This window comes from Rattus norvegicus, chromosome 18 (assembly GCF_021556685.1).
Source record: "Rattus norvegicus strain SHRSP/BbbUtx chromosome 18, alternate assembly SHRSP_T2T, whole genome shotgun sequence".
NCBI lineage: Eukaryota > Metazoa > Chordata > Mammalia > Rodentia > Muridae > Rattus > Rattus norvegicus.
In genome coordinates, this window is record NC_141551.1 from 31,555,290 (window position 1) to 31,577,293 (window position 22,004).

Genomic DNA, 22,004 nt, shown 5'->3' on the forward strand with positions numbered 1-22,004 from the left:
CGTTTGTATCACCATCTTAGCTCTTTCCTCTAAAGGCTTCTGTCCCATTCTATGATCCTTTGTCTCATCCCCTGGATCTTTCGGTCATTGCCATCCACTGAGGCATAAAAGCCAGAGCTCAGAGCACTATCCTGGGCCTCTCTGTTACAGATTCTGGCTCCTACACATATGTGTCACACTGTCTTAGATCTCTGTGTGCACAAGGCTCCTCTTTCTAATAATAATCACTTGGTCCTGGCAAGTCGAGACCTTCACACAGCGTGCTAAGGCTCTAGCTTTAGCACAGTGTCACAGTGTCACAGTGTTTACCCCCCTGGGATGTACCTATCAGGCAGATACTCAGAGAGCAAAAGACGGCTGTCTGTGACTCATACTGCCTAACATCAACATTCTGATGTAGATGAGTGGGGAGGACCTGAAGGTCTCTTTCTGCTTTCAATGGCCTGACTCTTACCATTGGAGAACCATCAGGCTTCCAAATCAGATGTACAGTGGTAAGAGTGTCTTCAGAGCAGTACTTTTGTTCTGTACAGAGGAATTGGGACAGGAAACAAAGATTTCTTCATTTTCACCCCTGAGCGTTATGGTGCAACCTATTCAGTCATCAGCCGGAGCCCATTCTGTCACTGTGTGAAGGGTTATGTAAGGTAAATGCTATGAAGGAAATGAGAGGCTAACTGCAGGCATGGGAAAGAGGACTTAGGCATGACATTTGATGAACAAGTATAGATATATTTAATGTAAAAAGCATCGGATGCAGAGATGGGAAGTTCTCACAAATATTTTCACACATATCTTACACATAATTATGAGGGATTTTTAGAAAGTGTATGTAGAAAGACACCTTTCATTTTTAATATTTGAGAAGCGGGGGGGTGGTGGTGGGAGAGGTTGAAACTAGGGCAATTGTTGACGTAATTCTGTACAACAGGCTGCCAGGTGTCAATATGGCTATATTTTTTGATCACTTGGGGATCAGCATCCACCTTTCTGTCTTAGAACATGTCTCCTATTGAGGAAGCCTTTGTAATGTTAGAGCATGGGTTCCTCATGTGTGCTAGCTGCTTATATTCACTCTCCCTCTTGTTGTTCTTGAATATAGACAGTCTCAGCTATAGGACTTTCCCACAGAGGCGGTCTGAGACAACTCTTGGTCTCTCAGAATTGTGCTTGCAGTTTATTTGTTCACCAAATCTCCTTAGGTGCTAACATTATTAAAATTTATCATTATAAATTATTAACTTAAGTGGTGGAAAAACTAAAGACTTATATAATGACATCACTGGAGCCCTTGCCTTATATGGCCACTGCTTCTACAATGTCTGGCGAATATAAGGACGTCAATGGATGCTAATTTAATGAATGAAAGATGAGTATTAATTTAATGAATGAGCAGACTATCATTCTTCATTAGCAATGCTTAATCTGTTTGGGGGAAAATGTATTACACAGATAGATATGAATGATGAGAAAAAGCAATAAATACACCAGAAATAGCAGAAAATATCAACAGGGAATTAATAGGAAAAAAAAAACAGCTAAAATCATCTGACAGTGTTCCATCAATCTCACAAGTCATTAAGGGCACACAAATTAAAGTGACAATGTGCCATTTCACACTGAGGTGACTGGCAAAACTGAAAAGTCTGACAGTGCCAAAGATTGATGGGGATCTGGAGGGCTGGAACACTAATGCAGTGTGGTGGGTGGATAATTGACAAGCCATTTTGAAGAGCCATTTGGCAATGGTTTGTAAAATTAGAAAGCATAGGACATTTGACTCAGCAAGTCTTACCCCTGAGCTTTTGCTTCAGAGAAATTCTTTTAGGTGTGCAGAAGTGGGTACTGCACTGATTCACCTCAGCATCCTAAAACATACGTGTGTGGTATATTTTTGCATTCATGTATGTCTGCATGTGTGTGCATGCGTGTGTACGTCAGACACACACACACACACACACACACGTCTGTGTGTGTGTGTGTGTGTGTGTGTGTGTGTGTGTGTGTAGGCCAGAGACAGCTACCAGGGGTCTTCCTCTGTCTCTCTCCATCATAGGTCTTAAAATAGTATTTCTCACTGAACCAAGGGCTCATTAATTTGGCTCAATTAGCTGGCTAGTGAGGCTCATGAATTCAGCTCTCTTCCTCAACCTCCAAATCTCTGGATTTACAGAGCATGCCATTAAGCCTAGCTTTTATGTGGGTTCTGAGGATCTGAACTCAGGTTCTTATAGTCAAATGCCAAGCATTTTACAAACAGTGGCATCTCCCCAGGTTCCAGCATTGTTTTAATAGCAAGGAACTGTGATTAATGCCAAGTTTTCATTTATGGCAGAATTGGTAGATGAACTGCTACAACAGTCAGAGCAATGCTTACCAAAGGGGCTAGACAGAATCAGTCTCAAATACCATAAACTGATGTTTAAAAAATCAAGTTGTACAAGGTTATAGTATGGTACTATTTGGGCAAAATATATAAGAAAGCAGGCTGAGCAAGTTGTGGAGAAGAGCCAGTAAGCCCCACTCCTCCCTGGTTTCTGCTTCAGTTCCTGTCTCTGGGTTCCTGCTTGAACTCTCTTGATGATGGGCTGTAACCTGTTTATGTAATAAACCTTTTCCTCCCCAAGTTGATTTTGGCTATGATTTTTATCACTGGACTGTAGGGGCCAAGCAATACTGATTTCATTTTTTCTTCCTGAGGACACTGGCGTTTTGGGAACTGTTTTCATGAATGGTCTCACCATCAACACTAGAGTCAAAAATGTTAGGGCAAGCAAGGCTTCTTGAGGGTATCTCAGGGTACTTCTTTGTGTTTGTATCTGGTGTTTCCAGTGTTTTTGCTTTTGAGGAAATGGTGTTTGTCCTTTAATTCTTGAAGAGTACAGTGCACCTTTTCTTCTGTGAAAGCCCACAGCTGAGTGATATGTTTTCAATCCCAAGAGCCCTCACGTTTTAATTTAAATTAGCTAAAATGATCTGGCACTTTATTTCTTGGTATGAAAGCTTCAAAGAATAATCATTGCACTCTGTTGTTAGAATAGTGTTCAGGGAGAACCAATGGTTAAAGCAGTCTCCATAGAACCCATAGAATTCCACAGAATCCTGCTCATGACAATAACCCCACTGATAAGCCCATTAAGAGATATGGTAACTAACGTGGAGTTTCTCTGCAGACATATTTAAATGTATCCCTTGTTGTTGACTGTCCATTTGGGACTAGGAAGATTTTAGAATTATGAGGAAATATAGAAGAGACTTCTTGGAAGCAGATAAAATAGAATATTAGGTCAACATGGTCCTATAGGGAGTCCCAGTGAGGTTTGCATTAAGCACGGCCATACAGCAAATACAGATTGAAGCAATTAGCCACTTCCAACTTTATGCAAGCAGTAGCAATGGGACGTATGCCAAGGGGGATGATTAAGGATTAAACAACACCATGGGAACCTGATCAGGAGCTCCCAGAGTTTACTGCCAGCACATGATATTTCTACATCATCACCTCCTTGATTGTGAAAGGTGGGGGAGTGGGGGGTTGGGAGGTGGGAGTGTGCTTTTCTGACACCCCACCCCTTACTCCACATACTTACAGCTCAAGGGAAAGTTGAGGAAGAGAAGGATTCTGTCTCTACCAGCTTCTAACAGGGAACGTAGCCAAGAGAGGCAGGAAGAAGCATGCTCATTTCCAACCTTTCTGGCAAGCTCAAACAGGAGTCAACACCATTGCCAGTTCTATTTTTTAATGCAGCTTTACAAAGGGTCGTGTCTCCACATGCAGAGGGAAGCTCTCAGAGGACTGTGTTAATTTGAACGCCACAACAACTTTTTTAATAATAATAATAAAAAAAGCTTAAACTTTGCCTGACTCTCTAGATCTTTGCTTTCTTTACATGTGGTAGATTCAAATCAGGGTAAGGAATTAGAGAAATACCTTGGTAGCAACGGCTGTGCTAACCACTCCACGTGTGTTACCTACCAGCCCTGGCCTGACCCGTGGAAACAGAGTTGAAGTTTAGGTTGAATGATCTTGCTAGGGATGATAGCTTGAATCAGATAACTATTAAGAGAAAGCAAGAGGGAGTGAGATTCGAGAATGAGGAGGAGAGTTAGGCAGAGTAAAGGCAATGCCAACCGCATCATTCCATGGCATAGGAACTCTGGACAAGGAGCACAAAGGTTCATTCCTTTGCTTACTGAGGGCAGAGACTGTTGTTGTTTTGTTATCATCTCCCATAATCCATGCTCGCTATTATGATGTCACAGCTGGTTTTTTCATTACAAATATAATCACATCATTACATCAGTTTTTTATTTTCTCCCATCAACCCCTCCTACATACCCCCTCAATCTCTCTTAAATTCATATATATATATATATATATATATATGCCTAAATATATAAGTACTACCTGCTTCATTCATTTTGTGTTACTTGTATGTATATAGTTTCACGGTTGACCAGTTGGCATTGGATAATCGATTCAGTAGCTGATCTCTGAGGAGCATTACTTCTCCTGCTCTCTGCATTTCTGAGTTGCCTGTAGCTCTTTGACTAGGGATGGAGCCCCATAAGATTCCACCTTCCACATTAGCATCATGACTGCTTGTAGCACTTGTTCAGGTCTTATTTGGGCAGCCACATTGTTGGGCATCCCTGCCATTTCCAGAGACAGGATCTCATGGCGGTTCTCCTGGTTCTCTGGCTCATACAGTCTTTTTGTTCCTACTTCTGTGATGTTTCCTGAACCTACAATCATTTTTTAAAGACCTAGACTGTTTAAACTTTCCTTAGGTCGCCAGCTTAGGAAATCCTCGACCCAAGTGAGTGCAAAGCTTGGTGGCCCTGTTGTTGCTAGGGTGTGTTGTCAACAGATCTAGTCTATTCCCTTGATAAAGGGAAGAGAGGAGGGAAAAATGGAGAGTGACAGACTTAACCTTTCAGTGGCATCTTATTTCTCTATCTACTTAGCTCTCACTCACCTTAGCTCTGTACTCACCTGTCACCCTCCTGGCAGGAGGGGAGATCCTCTAAGGAGACAATTTGTGCCCCTCCCTTTGGCTACCAGACAATTGAAACAACTGTCCTCAGGAATCCGGTGCTGGGAGAAGGAAAAGATTGAAGAAGCCCTGTGCCAGCCATAGGAGAAACTTGTCTCCTTGAAAGGTTTCATATCATCCTGACAGCTTGTCAGGCCACCTTGAGGCAAGACTGGAGTCTAGACAGTGACAGGCTGGACCACACCTTGGCCAGGACTGCTTAGCTTGATCTTACCCTCATGTATACCAAAGCCTGGGTCCAGTACGCCAAAGACAAACTTGGGAGGCTCCCTGGACCTGCATACTTACTCTTCCCAATGTGTCCACAGTGAATCTATCCCCTTCCTTCCTTGGTTTTCTTCTATCACTTAACTCTTTAACTGTTTGGTTCCCAGGGCCCTGGCTTTGACACTAACAACTCCAAAAGCCCTATCACTGAATGCTTACTATGTGTTGTTTATTGTTTTTAGATCTCATTTGATAAATACTCCAACCTTCAAAATAGATACTCTTACTCTGTTGCATGGATGAAGACACAGACTGGAAGCCCACAATGGTGATTAGTGATGGACCTGGACTGGCTCTCCGATTCCATCAGACTTCAGAATTGCTTTGTTGTTGCCTGTTCCGCTTTCTAGGGAGGACCTTTTAGAATGAGTTTAATCACTCTCCACTAGTCTGTGAATATTTGCTAGTTTGATGACTTCCTAAAATATTAAAAAAAATAACATTTATTTAATGAAAATTGTACTCAAACATGTATTATTTTAGGGCTGCATAAAGCAACCTTTTTCTATTTTTTTTAAGTTGGAAATCATCTAGGTTAGAGATTCAAACAATCAAAACAGATAAATATAGCAAACTTAGTTCCTTCCTTAGTTCCATGACACCGGGGGCAATGCTGCTGCCGGGTTCCAGATCTGTGCAGAGCTATGGTTCCTGCACTTTCTTCTTCCTCTAGCTGTAGGACTTGGGAGAAGCATCTCAACACATATGCTCTTTCTCATTTGTTTAAGTGTTGCATAGACACCACTGTGTGGGTGCCCTTGACCTTATTACAGAGTTCTGAATGGATGGGCACTGTTGTTGCTTTTGGTCTTGTGCCATCCCATGCCATGCTTCAGTTAGTATCCTTATCCTATACTTTTACAGAGTAGTTTCAGTTGAGGTCAAGTCTATAGAGTGAAAATTGGTTTAAAGTGCTCTTGGTGGTGGCGATGGCGGTGGCGGTGGAGTCCATTTTGAGAGACCCACAGATCCTCATCATGTTCAGTTGACTACTGGGCACAAGGTACATGAGTGTGATGAACAAAGGGATGGGAAAGACTGTGGTCCCAGCCCCAGCTCTGTAACTCTCAGCCTGTGTGACCTTGGGTTTCAAAACCATTAAACTACCAGATTAATGCAACAGTAGCCATACTTTACTAAAGTAGGTATATGTTGAGTAGTGATGGCTTAGGTTTGATACCCAAGTGGTGCTAAGACAAAGGAACTATCCTGAAAGAAGTTGGTCATCCCAATAGGAATTGACGGAGCCCCAGGTTTCCTCCAGGGGGTAAGTCTGTACAGCTTACTTTATAACCATCTCTTCACCAGGGGATGCAGGGATTAACTGCAAAGAAAGGCAGTAAGATGGGCAAAGATGAGGCATAGGGCTGCCAGGAGAGGAAGCAAGCGGGGTAGTAGCATGGTGTGCAGCCATCACAGGGTGTGGCTGCAGTGGCGATGTGATCCCATCTGATGAGATTTCCTTATGAGTTCATTTCTATGAAAGGAAGGCTGGGAACAGAGCGCCATGTGATTCTGAGGATCTGTTGCATTATTTAGTCCAGATTAACAGAATCTGAGGGAGGGAGATACTTTATTTATTTATTTATTTATTTATTTATTTATTTATTTATTTAGCAAGGAATCGAATGATACCGAGAAAGGAAGCTGTAATGAGAATGAAAAATCACCCTTCCATGTGAGAAAGCCAAGACAAAGAGGGTGGAGCTGATTAGGGAACAGGACCACCTTTGCTATGAATGGACCAGAGCTGCCAGGAAAATTCTTTCCCAGGAAGTATGATGTTTGATTGGGGCTTGATCAGCTCTCCTGTGGGTGAGTGGATTTCTGCTGGTTCTATGGGCTTGCTTTCCATGTATTAATCTCGTTTAATTCACCCACTGCTGCACAGAGTCGGTGAGATTATTGTCCTTATCTAAACAGTGAGAGAATAGAAGCAGCAAGAGGTGCTGTGGCTTCCCTGGGGTGTCTGGGTTCTCACCTACTACATCTAATGAGATGAGGCAGTGCGCTTTCTTCTGTGTGGTCAAGACAATAGAAATTTGGTCCTGCATCCTGCCTCTACCTCCATCCCAGCAGATGGGAAAGCTTGGGGAATATCTTCCCAGCTCTAAACCTGTGTGTTGCTCTAAGTAGCCAACTTATGGATGGGGGTTAGATGACATCAACCCTCTCCAACCTGGAGCACAGAGGCTGGCCCATGCCAGCACTTGAGAAGTACATTAAGATCCCCCAAACATATGCACACACATTTTAAACTGGTGTCAAACACACAAGGTTTAAGATTGGGCCCTTTATGTTGAGATCATAAATATTTATAGAATAATGAATATAAAAGTGTCTCTTGCCCAGACAGTCAATAAACATAGTCATGAGTTCCACCAAAGCCAACGTCACTTCTGTGGAATCTTTTTTTTACTAGCAACTTGCTGGACTCCACCTGATATCGAATTTGTTTCTTGGTCAATTGAGCTATGCAGTCCATGGAGGAAGGATCCACCTGTTGTATATACACTAATAGCTAAATAAAGAAAACTGAAAAGAATTACCCTAGCACATAGACTCTACCCTCAACGGGTCCTAATCGATGGAAGAATTTGTTCTAGTGGTAAAAAAGAAAGTACGAGTCATAGAACACACACAATATGCTATATATACAATAAATATATGAGATAGCATTTCATCCTCCTAAGGTGATGCCCTTGACATGAGCCACTGCTATGATGCAATGTATGCAAATACATCTACATAAACTTAGTTCTCTTAGCAGTCCTATGAGGGATGATGCTGGTATGATTCTTTAACTAATAAAGAAATTAAGGCTCGAAAGGAAATATGATTTAGACATACCAGCTTATCCTAGTCTCTGAACCTGGCAGTAAAAAGTACAAATATTAAAGAGTCCCTACATTCAAATAGCTGGACCTAATAGTTCGATAGATCTTATAATTAATTATTTAAATTTATTCTGGGGGTCCTGGGGGGATAACTTAGTGGGTTGCACGTATGCTGGGCAAGCACAAGGCCTGGAGTTTGAATCCTCAGCACCCATGTAAATTCTGGGTGAGTATCACAGCCTGTCTATAATTTTTGTACTTGGAGGTAGAGACAGGATCCTTGAAATAAGCTGCCTTTCTAGACTAGCCTACTTAGCAAGCTATGGGTTCAAGTGGGAAACTCGAATTAAACCTATGAAGTATACAGGGGTAAAGAAAATGCAGGAAATTACCTCTGGCTTCCACATGCACTTGTATACTTATGCACATGAACTTGCCCACATAAATATAAACACATATATACACATGCAAAATGGGAGGTTTTCTATATATAGTTACAGCTGAGGGGGTTATATTGTTTATGATTGTTGTTGTCTAGGTTACCTTGGAGGTTTGCAGTCTAGGCTGGCTTCAAATTCATAACAACTTTGCTGTCTTAAGTCTCCTGAGTGCTGGAATTGCAAGTGTGATCCACCACGGCTTCATTGGGATTTTTATTGTGCAGCATGATGACACATCAGAAGTAGTTTCTTGGTATAGTTCAAATGGTATACTGTGGTGGTTTGAATGAGAATGCCCTCCCCCACATGCTTACATATTTGAATGCTTGTCCCCCCCTCCCAATGAATGGCACTGTTTGAGAAGGATTTAGAGGTATGGCCTTATTGGAGGAGTATGTCAATTGGGGTAGGCTTTGAGGTTTCAAAAGCCCATGGCAAGTCCAGTGTCTCTGTCTTTCTCAGCCTGCTGCCTATGGATTGGGATGTAAAGCTCTCATCTACTGCTTCAGCACCATGCCTGTCTGCTTTCCACCATGATAATTATGGATTAACCCTATGAAACTGTAAGCAATCCCCCAATTAAATGTTTCCTTTTGTAAGAGTCTCCTTGGTCATGGTGTTCCTTTCACAGCAATAGAACCGACAAAGACATGTGTTTTCTCAATTATGTGCTATAGCAAACTTAAAAAAAAGCATGATAGTAGATTCTTCTGAAAGCCTGAAACAGCAAGAGAAAATAGATCCAATGACTCCATGTACCATAACATGGCCCTCTCATGTGAACTTCCTTCCATGTGAAGCTGGCCCAGAGCCCAGTCCTCATTCAAGCCCACTCAGCAAGACTCCTCCAGGGGAGCCCCTTTTCCATGTACAGCCTCATGCTGCAGACTCCTGCTGGAGAGCAGTAAACCAGGAGGGAGAAAACTACAGCATTCCAGTTGTTTTCAGAGAAAGCATGTGGGGGACGAAGGATTCAGCAGCAACTACGAATGGGTCAGAGATGGATAGAGACAGAGGCTTGGATGCGAGCCCGAGTTGTGATCCAGGCCTCTTGCAAACAGGAGGCAGATGGGGTTGGAGGACCCCTCCTAGTCTCCCTAGTGGTATTCTCCCTGGTCCCTTCCCACAGACCATCAGCTGTAGTGTCAGATTTATTCCTGTCCTAGTTTGCTTTCTATTTGTTGCTGTGATAAACACCATGACAAAAAAGGAACTTGGAGTGGGAGAGGGTTTATTTAGCTTACATTTCCATGCCATGGCCCATTACTATGGATAGTCAGGGCAGGAACTCATGCAGGAGCCTTGAGGTAGGAACTGAAGCAGAGACCATGGAGTAATGCAGCCTACTGAGTGGCTCCCTCACTCTCTTGGCTATCTTTTCTCACAGGGCAGACATCTGCCTGAGGATGGCCTGTGTCATCCTTCTATTAGCAATTAAGAAAATGCCTCACAGACATGGAAACAGGCCAATGTAATCTGAGCAATTCTTCAGTTGAGGCTCCTTCTCTCCAGGTGACTCTAGACTTGTGTCAAGTTGACAGTTGACATAACAATAGCAAACAATCTTCTGCTTTGCTCTGGAATGGGTCTCAGCTATACGTAAATGCAAGCACACATTTCCAGCGTCTTCCCTAATATTTTTGCTCGGTGGGAGGATGTCTCTTCTCTCTTGGTCCCTTCCTTTGAACGATGGTTTCCCTGGCATCTCCCTTTGTTTCTCTGGTATGTTAATGGCACATGACATGAGCTTAATGTAAGATATCTTCTTTGCTTCCCCATGTGTTTTCTGCATCTCCCGTCAGTCTAGACAAGCACTTGACTCTCATAATTGATCTAGATACCCAGAAAAGGTTGAGGAACACAGTAAATATTAAGTAAATGTGTGCCAAATTAAAAAAAGGGAAGATTGAGAACTCCCAACCAAACTTGAGGCTACATTATTAGAGCTAAACATTAAAATATTGCAGTGACAACATGGCTACTAGCTATCAGGCCATCAGGGATCTCCATTAACAACACATCTGAATAAAAACTTCAATATATGCATGGAAGGAGCAGTTACTAGAGGTAACTAAAGGTCCTTGAGAAGAGGCTATTCAATTTTTAAAAACTCCCTTGGAGAAGTATTTTAGGAGAAAAAGAAAAATAAGTTGGCTTTTTGGTATTTCCTGGGGATGTCTCGATGAGATTGCCTATCTGATACCTCCAAGTTGTGGGAATACTGTCCTCTTTTGTCTCTGATTCTGTTTAGCTTCTGAGATGAGACAAGATCAGGCATGTTCAAGGTGGTATGGCCAGAGACTACTGTCCCCTTTGTGTTGTCTCTTCCTGGAAACATTTCCAACAGTATAATTGTGATAGAAGTTTGGAGCAAGTATTAGAAGAGGGGTATAATCAATTACTCTGAGAATCCCTTCATTGAGTCTGAAAGATTGCCATGGTAATGTTGACCTCTTAGCTACTTTCTTTATTGTGGAAAATAAGCATAGAATCTGGATATTTATTAACAGTTGTAAGAAATCTGGAGTGGATGAGATAGTTTAAAAGTCAGAGCAAAGATGTAGTAAATTTTACTTATTTAGGATATCCCCTATGCTCAATAGTTATAGTTGAAGACCGGGGAAATCTGAATTCCTCTCCCAGTTCCTAGACTGCAAGGGCATTAGTATTGGCTGTGACTAGCTGGGTCTGGGGACAGCCTAGAGTATCTAGCTGTAAGTTCAGCACTGACTTGATGGCCAAGGAGCTGATTTTAGCTTCCAGGCTGTTATAATTACTATTAGATTAATTTGGGCACAAAGTAGGTCTATATTTTTTATATGTACCATGTATTCAGATGACGGAGGAGCTATGGCAAATTGTATTGATCAGGAATAATAAAAATATTCACCTCTAGTATTTTAATAGAGGCGAAATCCACCTAGATTTTATTCATCCATCTATCTACCCACCCACCCACTCACAAACATTCAAACATGAAATTATTTCTTATGAAAACATATAGTTATTAGGTACCATGTTCCAGGCAGTTACTTGGTACTTAGAATAAGACATTTCTCACTTTGCACAGTGGTACAGGACCATAAAAACAACTGTGAATAGTATAGTGACCACTGTAGTTGGGAAAATCAGTTATTCTGCAACCTTTGTAAAATCTCTTATTGTCAGCAGGAAATGCAGCAGGGAATGCAGATAGAGGAAGGCTGATTGAGTCTGTGCAGCAACTCAGAACTTTAGAAATGCTGGGCATTATTGTGCAATCCTTATGAACAATCGTTCGAACATTCATGCCACTTAAAACATGGAATAAATATTATTTCTACATATTGGCAATGGTCTCCTCAAAGCTGGGATCAGCTCCTAGTGTTTTCTGTCTGTTCTTTTTATTTATTTGTTTCCTCTTGGTTTATTTTTTAAGTCAATTTGACATAAGCCAGATCTTCTTAGAAGAGAGAATTTTAATTTGAGAAAATATTTCCATTAAATTGGCCTAAAGGAAAGTCTGGGGGGCATTTTCTTGATGAGTGACTGATGTAGGAGGGCTCACATCACGGTGGGCAGTGCCACTTCTGGCATGTGGTCCTAGATTACATAAGAAGCAATCCAACCAAGTGAGGAGGAACAAGGCAGTAAGCACTGTTTCTCCATGGCCTCTGCTTTAGTTCCTGATTCCAGCTTCCTACCCTGTCTTTGTTTACTATGGGCTAAAACTACTCTAACTACCTGAAACATGTCTTTTCTTCCCTAGTTCTTTTGTCACAGCAATAGAAACCAAATTAAGATACATCCCTCCTTCCAAGACATTGCTACCTATTTTCTTGTACTCATTTTGCACATTCTTGCTCCTGAATTTGCCTTCACTGAGTCTGTCTGACTGCATAGGTAAACTGTATTCAGTGGTGAGTAAAGTCTACATTCTGTGTTAGCCACTTCTCTTCCAACTCCAGTTCCATTTGATCTTTCCTTCTTTGTTTGTATTTTCATCATTTATTCCTATTTTCTTTCAGTTTTCCTTATCTATAAAATATCACATGGGTTTATTTCTGAGATGAGGGCAATATGGCTTCTGTGTTATGCTCTGTGTATGACAGGTCATCAACAGACATTGGAAGAAGGGATGGCATTGATCTGGCATTGAACTGACCATGATATGACTTTTTTTTTTAATGAGATGACTTGTGGACTACAAAGCAAGCAGCTCACAGTTTATAAAATTGTTTGTGGCTCATATATGGTAGCAATTGAAATTTCTATCATGTTGTTGGAAGGCTGGCATTTTTTTAGCTAAATAATGACAATCAAAGCCGACATGTGCCAGAACTGTGTAGAGCACTGACTGAGCCATCTGAGAAGGACTAGTTGAGAGTGCTATGGGAAGGCATAACAGATTCAGACTTACTTGGCAGGGCCAGAGGTTCCTTGGAGAAGGTGACCCAAGCTGAGATGGATTGGGTTTAATCTTGAGAAGAGAGAATATGGTGAAGAACTTTTTAGACAGAGAGAAAAATCTGTAAAGCTCCCAGCACAAGGGAGCTCACAAGGCTGGGGTTAGTAGCTATGGCTGTTTCATTCCGTCATCTTGGTCTTGTTTAGCCACACAGGCTGTTGCTCTTGGTTACCAAGCTCGCTCTCTGCTTGGGTTGGGAACCTCAAATGCTCTCTTTTGGTATGCTCACTTGTAGCAATCACTGGGGACAGTCAACTGCCTCCCCTAGATCAAGAAACCTATCCCTGGGATCTGGAAAATGGCACCAAGAAAATGAAACGAAATCAAGTAAAATTATTTTGATATTGTTTTGCATTATATGAGACATAGATAAGGCTAATAATGATTTAGATACAAATATTCTAGGTGCAGAATGGCAGCAAAGCAGAAAGAACATCTCTTTTACAGACTCAATTCAAGTATATTTGTGTGTATATGTGTGTATGTATGTGTGTTTATTTATGTGGGTGTACATATGCACAACTATGCCTATGGAGGTCAGAGGATAGCTTGGTTATCGCCCACTGTTATTTTGAGACAGCATCTCTCACTGGCCTGGGATTTGCTAAGTAGGGTAGGCTGGTTGGCTAGTGAACACGCAGTCTTCACCGCCCCACTGCTATGTGTTGTGTGCCACCACACAAGGCTATGTGTTGTATGTTGTTTCTGGGGCTTGAACTCAGATCCTCATCCTTGCTTGGCACGCACCTGTCTAACTGAACTCTTTCCCCATGCTCTGATCTGAATCTTTAAAGGATAAATCACTATTTATAGTCAAGTTAAATAGATAGTCTTCTATATGGCTAAGATCAGAATAGTTACTATAAAGCACTGGGCCCATAATCTCGGTTAAATTTCGTATCTTCACAGAGCCACTTTTACTGATGTGAAAACTGAGTCAAATCATCGCAAGACTCAGACTCAAATCTACCACTAGTCCTTCAGCCTCCACATAACTAGGAGGGCTAGTCTTTTCTTTTTTTTTAATCTCCAGTTTCTTTTATGAAATTTAACATGTAGCAAAGGTCAACGTTATGACCACATGGCTCTAATTAACCAATTGCTCTAAATTAGTCTTCCTTTAACATTTTATAATTTTTATCACTTAAAACAATTTTAAATTTAAATATATTTTGATGGCATTCTTTATTCAACCAACTCTAAGTTCTTTCTCAAAACCAAAAACAAATAACAATAACAACAACATGAGAACCCCAACAAACAACACAGTACAATAACAAAATGCCCCAAACCTAGAAAACAAAATATATCACCCTGAAACAAAAATAAATGGGGAGTACCCAATAACATCAAAAACCGACTGTGGAGTTCATTATTTCTTGGTTAACTACTCCTGGACGTGAGACCTGTCTGGGGTGATTGATGTACCCAGCATCATTCCATTGGCGAATACAGATTTTCCTTAGGACACTTTGTCTTAACCAATAACATTAAGCAGAGCTCTAAAATCCAAGCCATAGGTGCTTGCTGAAGGCAGAGGGGGATGAGCCCATCCTTTCAGAAACTGTAGGGTTCTCAAGAATAGCAGTTGAAAGAGAAGTTTGAAGAAACTGAGTAGAATTTCAGGCATGAACAATCAAATCAAGATCCCATTAGGAAAACAAAACAATGAGATTATCTCAATTATTGAGTTAACGATGGGATTTCACCATCTACATCCCAGCTATGAGTAAGACATTTATTTGGATTAGATAAGAAGATATAATGTCATTTGGAGGAGGCCCAGAAAATTTAATAACAGAGATAAATGAAACTGACAATGATCTCACACTTCATAAATCTAAACACCGGACCAAGGTAGGCACAGGGGCCCCAGCATGTGCTGAATGAACTGGAACACAGCTTTTTACACACATGGGAGAGGTCAGAATTTATGTTTTCTTTCTTTCTTAACACTAAGATGAAAAACAAGTAATCAATTCCATTTAAACCGGAGCGCAGGAGCAAGGAACAACCTTGAACCTTCCCTGTGCACATAGCAGTTACGCTGGTAACATAATCACTAACTGAGTTGTGTAACTCACCTATGACAAGTGGTAAAACACTTCCAGTGTGGTAATCTGCCTGAGTAACACCTTTATAGGAATAGCATTGGCAAAGCTTTCTTCACTGGCCCACATTCAATCTGTCCCCATGGCGGACTCCTGAGATCGTTTCTGCGTTAGGACAGAACATGGGGACAAGCCTCGATTCCACAGAAAAAATCTCAGGGGACTCTTGTTTCCCTTCACTCCTGGTCAACCCCGATTTGCCCTTTCTAGTCTGTAGCAGCACACCCATCCTGTGCTCAGGCAGCTCAAGGTAGCACAGAGTAAAAGATACTGCATGCTGGCCAGCTTTCTATCTGTGCAGCCCTGCTGTGTGCTGTCCCCTTCCTCTACTTGAACACCAATGTTTGTTTGCATGCATGGGCGTGCTGCATGGTGTCAGTCTGCTATTAGTTCCTACATATTCTCTTAGAAGGCCCCCATGTTAATGGAAACTGGTATCACTGTGCCTAATTAAACCTTACTGTAAGTATATGTGCTTAGGAAAAAAGCAGTAAATACAGTAAATACAGAGTTCACTAAATCTGTAGCTTTAGACATTCAGTGAAGATCCTAGAATATATTCTCTTTGCATGAGAGAGATTATTTCAGTCTGAATTTAGTCACTGCTATTTTCCTACATTTAAAATGTATTTTTGCAATGCTAGAGCAGCATCGTATATTTCTATAATTTGTATAAGCATCTACACAGATTTTACATAGAAGGCATGCTTGGGAATCAGCTTCTTTGCTTCAACCTCTGCATGTTTCGTTCATGCTGTTAGCATAAGGCTATCTTGACTGATACGTTGTATTTCATTGTATGGAAACAGATTATTAATCTGCTTCCTTGTCTGTGAATAATTTTCTAAAATTTGCACTATAAAATGCCACAAATGTCCTTGTACCTGCGAAGGATTTTTAAACTTTAGGTTATGATATGCAATAAACTGGCTATCCTCATTGTTTATCTGTCAAGATGACCTGCCTTGAGATTCTGAAATCTATATGAAAGATTGATAAAAACATTATTCATGCACACATAAATAACATTACAGACTTGTGGAAAGCAGTGTAGGATTGGGACAAGAACAGAGATTCATTATGTCTCAAAATGTCATAGGGAAACTCACGTTTCAGTGATGAATATATACTTACCATCAAAATCCTATTTAAAGAGGAAATAGGGAGACCACAGACGCAGACATCAAGCAGGTGGCTTCCAAGACCCACTAGGGTACTTAGCAGCCAAAGTCTCGGTTCTCATTCTGTGAAGCTGGGGCAATAGCCTCTCTCTATCTGCCTATCTCAGAAGGTCACCCAGGTGGTTAAATGGGGTGACGTCCTTGAGTTGGAGATCACTGTGCCCTATGCAACCTCCACAACCAGCATGTATTGCTCAAGCATAATAGTGTGTCAGCAAAACACGTCAACACGAACGTAAGCTAACTTAGGGTCACTTCTATTAGAATCCTTGCCTATAATTCTTATCTGCATCTGAGGGGGATACTTGACAAATGAAAGCTCACTCCTAAAACTCAACTGGGAGAGGATCTGGTTCCGGAGAGAAATACTGTTGGATCTGTGCTGCTTCAGAGTCCATTGAGCACGCTGGAATGGGATGAGCTGCTTCTCAAAAGGTATTTTCCAAACAAAAGGTTATGTTTAATATATGCTTAATTAGGGATGTGGCAATGGTTAAACGGGCAGATGAGATGCTTAATAATTTGACTCAAATCTTGGCTCTGCCTTCTCTCTCTTTACTGGGGATTATTTGGCACCCTCAGGGTGCCGTTGGGACAATTCAGTGTGCAAATGTCTACAAACTAGCTTTCTTGGCCTTTGAAAACCAGGCTGAGATTTCCCAACAGGTGAGTCAAGCTCGCTAGATGTTTGTTCCTCTCACCTGACGGCAGTTACCTCAGCTGAACTCTTCTTCACTTTCTAGACATGTCAGTGCACTGTTCTGTGAGGACCTGCTGCTACGGACCAAAATTCCAAGAACCCAGGAAACCATGATCACTGAGGAAAGAATGGAGCCATGTGTATATACTTCTAAATGTGCAGACACTTTGTGCCTGTGAGTTGTGAGCCTGACTCAGAAACCAAGAAGGAACAGCCTGGTTGATTTGCCTTATTAATTGTCAGGAAACTACAGATCAAGTTTCAAAGTAATTAATAAAGCCCATCTTTAATCACACTCTCCAGTCTTAAGCCAAAACCAAGAGCAGATAAGATTAAAAAGCAGTGTTAGAACTGAATTCCAAACTACCATTTCCTAAAAGTATGCTACCATATCTGTTCAGTCATCAGAATCGTGTTTTATTCCTAGGCGCATGATGAATCAAAGATGCATTGATCTTACATGTTACAGATTGATGTCTGGGTTCCTGGGAACGGGCTAGCTTTACAAGTACACGCTTCTCTCTATAAACATCTCGGTATCAATGTGCTTCTACCTTTCCATCAAGGAGGAGGTAGGGGAAAAGCAGGGAGGAGGGAAGGCAGAACAATGTCCCTTTGATTCTTAAAGTCTTGGGAAGCTTCCTGAAGTTCACATGCCTGGAAAAGATGTATAGGGATGAGAACATGGAATTTTTCTGTCATGAATTTCATTCATTGTTCTGTGTCCTCCAGTTAATCACTTAAAGAGGTTATTAAACCTCAGCTACATGGCACCAGAGCTTATGACTTGGGAATCAAATTCCTCATTTAAATTCCTGGTCATGTCACTTACAAGTTGTGTACTCTTGAATAAGTTTCTTAAGCTCTGTGTACTTCAATTTCTTCATTTGTAGATTGAAGAAGATAATACCTGTTTCTCAGAGTCACTGTGTTAGATAAACTAATTCTATCTATCTATCTATCTATCTATCTATCTATCTATCTATCTATCTATCTATTATCAATTTTCTATCATTTATATCTGTCTTTCTGTTTGCCTATTTACTATCATTCATCATCTAATCATCAATCAAACATCTGTCTTTTTCTATTTGCCACTTACTACTTATTTAATAGTGACTGGTCCATTTTAATCATTACCTACTATTATTACTTTTTTTACTCTATGAGACAACTTAAAGTTGGTACTAAAAATAACAATCATTCAAAATTTGGTTGCCAGAGATGTGTGGATAACTTTATTCCTCTTTACGGTTAAGCAAAGGCTTAAAAAAAACATAGCAGAGTATTGGGCTGTTAATCTTTTTTGACTGTGATGTGTAGCTCAGATTTGGTAGGCAGATACTCAGAATTGGTTTGGTGCACAAACACACCAAGTGATGTCTAATGGTAAAGAAAATAAACACTATCATAGATCTACTAAATAAGCTGTCCCCTGCAAATGGAAAACATTACGGTCATTTCAGTTTGCCACTGAGTTCAGCCAATGATGTCAGAGCAGAACAAATGGGACATAATAGAAAAGTCTACACACAATGTACTGTTCTACATTCGAAGAGTGCATTTCCCTTACATGGCTGTTCCCCGAAATCTTCAGAGAGATGATGCACAGAATGAGGAGGTTATTAAGCTAAAAATGAACAACAGTCAAACAGAGGAAAGATGGCCAGGCCAACAGAATTGAAGAGAAATCATTAAATATTATAGGTAATAGGAATGGAGGGGATTATAAAAAATTCTCATTAGCTGTCTTGCTTCATGAGAAGACCTAGTCTATCCTATCATAGTTTAGATTCACGGATAAAAATCTGTTGGAGAGAGAGAGGGAGGGAGAGAGAGAGGGAGGAAGGGAGGGAGGGAGGGAGGGAGGGAGGGAGGGAGGGAGGGAGGGAGAGAGAGAGAGATATTACATGTTTTTTGAATAGCCCATTGTTCAGCAATGCTCCCAAGATTTTGTGTAACATAAATTCCTAACACTGCAGCCAAATCCTCTAAATGATGGTGCCGTGACTTTAGGGAAGGTCACAGAACTAGAATTCTTGGGTTAGCTTTATTGCTGCATTTTCGTTGTTCTCTTTAGTTTGGACTCAGGAGAAAATTTACCTCAAGCTTTCAACTCAGATTCAATTCCTACCTCTGCTTCTGTGTGTGCATGTGGGGTGTGTGTGTGTGTGCGTGTGTGTGTGTGTGTGTGTGTGTGTGTGTGTGTGCCTGTCTCTCTCTTTGTGTGTGTCTGTCTCTGTGTCTGTCTGTGTGTGTATGTATGTCTGTGTGTGTGTGTCTGTGTGTATGTGTCTCTGTGTGTGTGTCTGTCTCTCTCTCTGTGTGTGTGTGTGTGTGTGTGTGCCTGTCTCTCTCTTTGTGTGTGTCTGTCTCTGTGTCTGTCTGTGTGTGTATGTATGTCTGTGTGTGTGTCTGTGTGTATGTGTCTCTCTGTGTGTGTCTGTCTCTCTGTGTGTGTCTGTGTGTGTGTTTGTGTGTATGTGTGTGTGTATTGTAAAGTGCTATAGAAGGAAATGATGTTAATATTTGAATGATTCAGAGCTCACTCAGAGGATGTATGCTTATACGGGACTATAATGCACAGTTGTGCTGTTGCTTGATTGTGTTTATACACATTATGCTCTATCTCTGTGGGGCAAGGGATAGAAAAACCTTCACCATGAGAACCCTTCTTATGGAGGTGAAACCAGGAGGGGGAGGTCCTCAAATAATACAATTCCAGAAATTGAAAGCTCGTAATGTCAGTTCTAGTTCATATAAAATTTTTATAGTCTTATCTTGATTTACCACACACTATAAAATCTACCCATCGAAAGCATGTAATTAAATTGAACACTCACAGTATGCGCACACAATTGTTAACCATTTATGTCATAGTATTTTCATCATCCTAAAGAAGCTGCGTGTCCACTAGAGGCCACTTGCCATTGTTAGCCTCTCTCTTGCTCCAACTCACATAACCATTTTCTGTCTATGGGTTGACTTGTTCTGGGTCGCTCACACAAATGACGTCATTCAAACTGTGGGCTCGTGCCTGGTCTCTGACTTAGTGTAAGGCTTTCAGCTGCATTAATGTTCTCAGATGCAACAGTACATTATTTAACTGTGAGTAGCATCCTCTCATCAGCTGGCATTTACATTGCTGATCAAAAATGACGCTCTGTAAATAAATGCTCCTGTGTGTGTGTGTGTGTGTGTGTGTGTGTGTGTGTGTGTGTGTGTGAGATGTATTTATTTCCATTAGGCAGACACTGAAAAGTAGAATTACTCGATAATATGGTACTTCTGTGTTTACCATGGTGACAAATTGTAAACTATTTTCGATAGTCAGCTATGTTAATTATGTACCCTCTAAGGTGTAAGAGAGTTTAAACTATCACATCCATTTATTGCCCTTTTATTCTAGCCACCCTAAAGGCATGGGTCTGATTTTAATGTGCATTTGGAAGATGATGTTAAATAGCTGTTTGTGTGTTTCTATTTCTATACCTTCTTTGAAGAAATGCTTGCTTATTTAAATTTGTTGTTTAGTTTTTGAAGTTGAACTGTTTTTAAATTTTGTGTTGTATTGAGTTATAAGAATTATACGAGTTCTTTTTAAAATAATAAAGTCAATGATAAAAACTGTGTGAATAAAATAAACATCACACACCAAAATTAATCATACCTGAAGTCTATACATGTCAACGAATGTCTATGCTGTTGAAGGAGCCATTGTAAAGCTGTGGAGCTGCACATTAGGTTTTATACTTTCACATCAATTTTTAAATATAAAGTTTATGTATAAAATGTTGTATATATGTTCCTCTCAGATACAAAGGGTACGCATATATCCCCCATTTTGAGGTAGTTTCCATTTGTAGATTGTGTTCTTTGAGGCTGAACAATTAAACATTTTTATTGCCGCATATCCATTATGCACAGTGATAGGTTTCATAAGGACATTTTTGTACAGTATACCATGTTTTTTGGCCAAGACTACCTCACCCTTCCTCTCGCCCCAACTTTTACTTCCTATTTTTTCCTATTCATTCTCTGAGTCTTACATCCATTTTCGTGCCCTATGTACATATACACGTTTATAAATTTATGTAAAACCTAGCATCCACAAGTGAGGGAAAACATTTTACATTTATCTTTCTGAATCTGACTTACTTTGCCTAGGGGGATGCTCTCCAGGTGCACCCAGTTGCCTGCAAACAACACTGGTTTGTTCTTAATGGCTGAATAAAATTCTACTGTGGTTGCTAACTGCATTATCTGCACCATACATTCGTTGACAGACACCTGAGCTAATTCCAGAACGTGGCTATTGTGAGCACTGCTGCAGTAACATCCTAATATCAACCATGTCTGCATCCCTCTGTGTTCTGTTGACTTAGAATCCTGTGTGTCTATGTGCAGGAGCAGGATGTCTAAGACATAGTAACTATGCCTGTATTTTCCTGCAAACTCTCACATATTGCTTGAGAGTGAAGCCTGCAGGGTCAGCAAACAGAGCTGATAAGAATCCCAGCTATACTTACCCAATCAAATCTCTGATTACCCCTTTATGAGCAGAAGTAATAACGTGCTTGCCTTGCAGGGTTCTGTGAGAAGTCAGTAATAGCCCCAAAGGATATAGCCTACAGTTTTAGCACAGGTCAGTCAGCTGGCTAAAGTCTTTGGAGACAATAAGTGCACAGCGCTGTGGATATGACCTGACCCGTGTGGTGGCCTGTGTGGCCAGCATGCCCTGCCAATGTTGAATTATCAAGTGGATGAAATGCCTACTTGATAACATCCTGGCATCTCACCCACTCACTGTATGAGCTTTCTGGGCGGAGGTCAGACCACCCCGATAAGTGAGGGGTGATGTTTTTCTGAGGGATCGTCTGTAACGTTACTGAAAATAACTAGGCAAATCACATTATTCTATTTTCACACCAAGCAACTGGTTCATCTGATTGAAAGATGAGATT

The 22,004-nt window shown here is 40.9% G+C and overlaps 1 long non-coding RNA gene across 1 annotated transcript in view; it reads left to right on the forward strand.

Annotated features, from left to right (window-relative positions):
• Positions 1–17,335, forward strand: part of LOC147999750 (uncharacterized) — a 54,946-nt gene extending 37,611 nt beyond the window's left edge. Inside the window, exons 3-4 of the long non-coding RNA XR_015643127.1 lie at positions 6,942–7,139; positions 17,084–17,335. This is a non-coding gene — a long non-coding RNA (uncharacterized LOC147999750). The remainder of the gene's footprint in view (positions 1–6,941; positions 7,140–17,083) is intronic.
• The last annotated feature ends 4,669 nt before the right edge of the window (positions 17,336–22,004 follow it).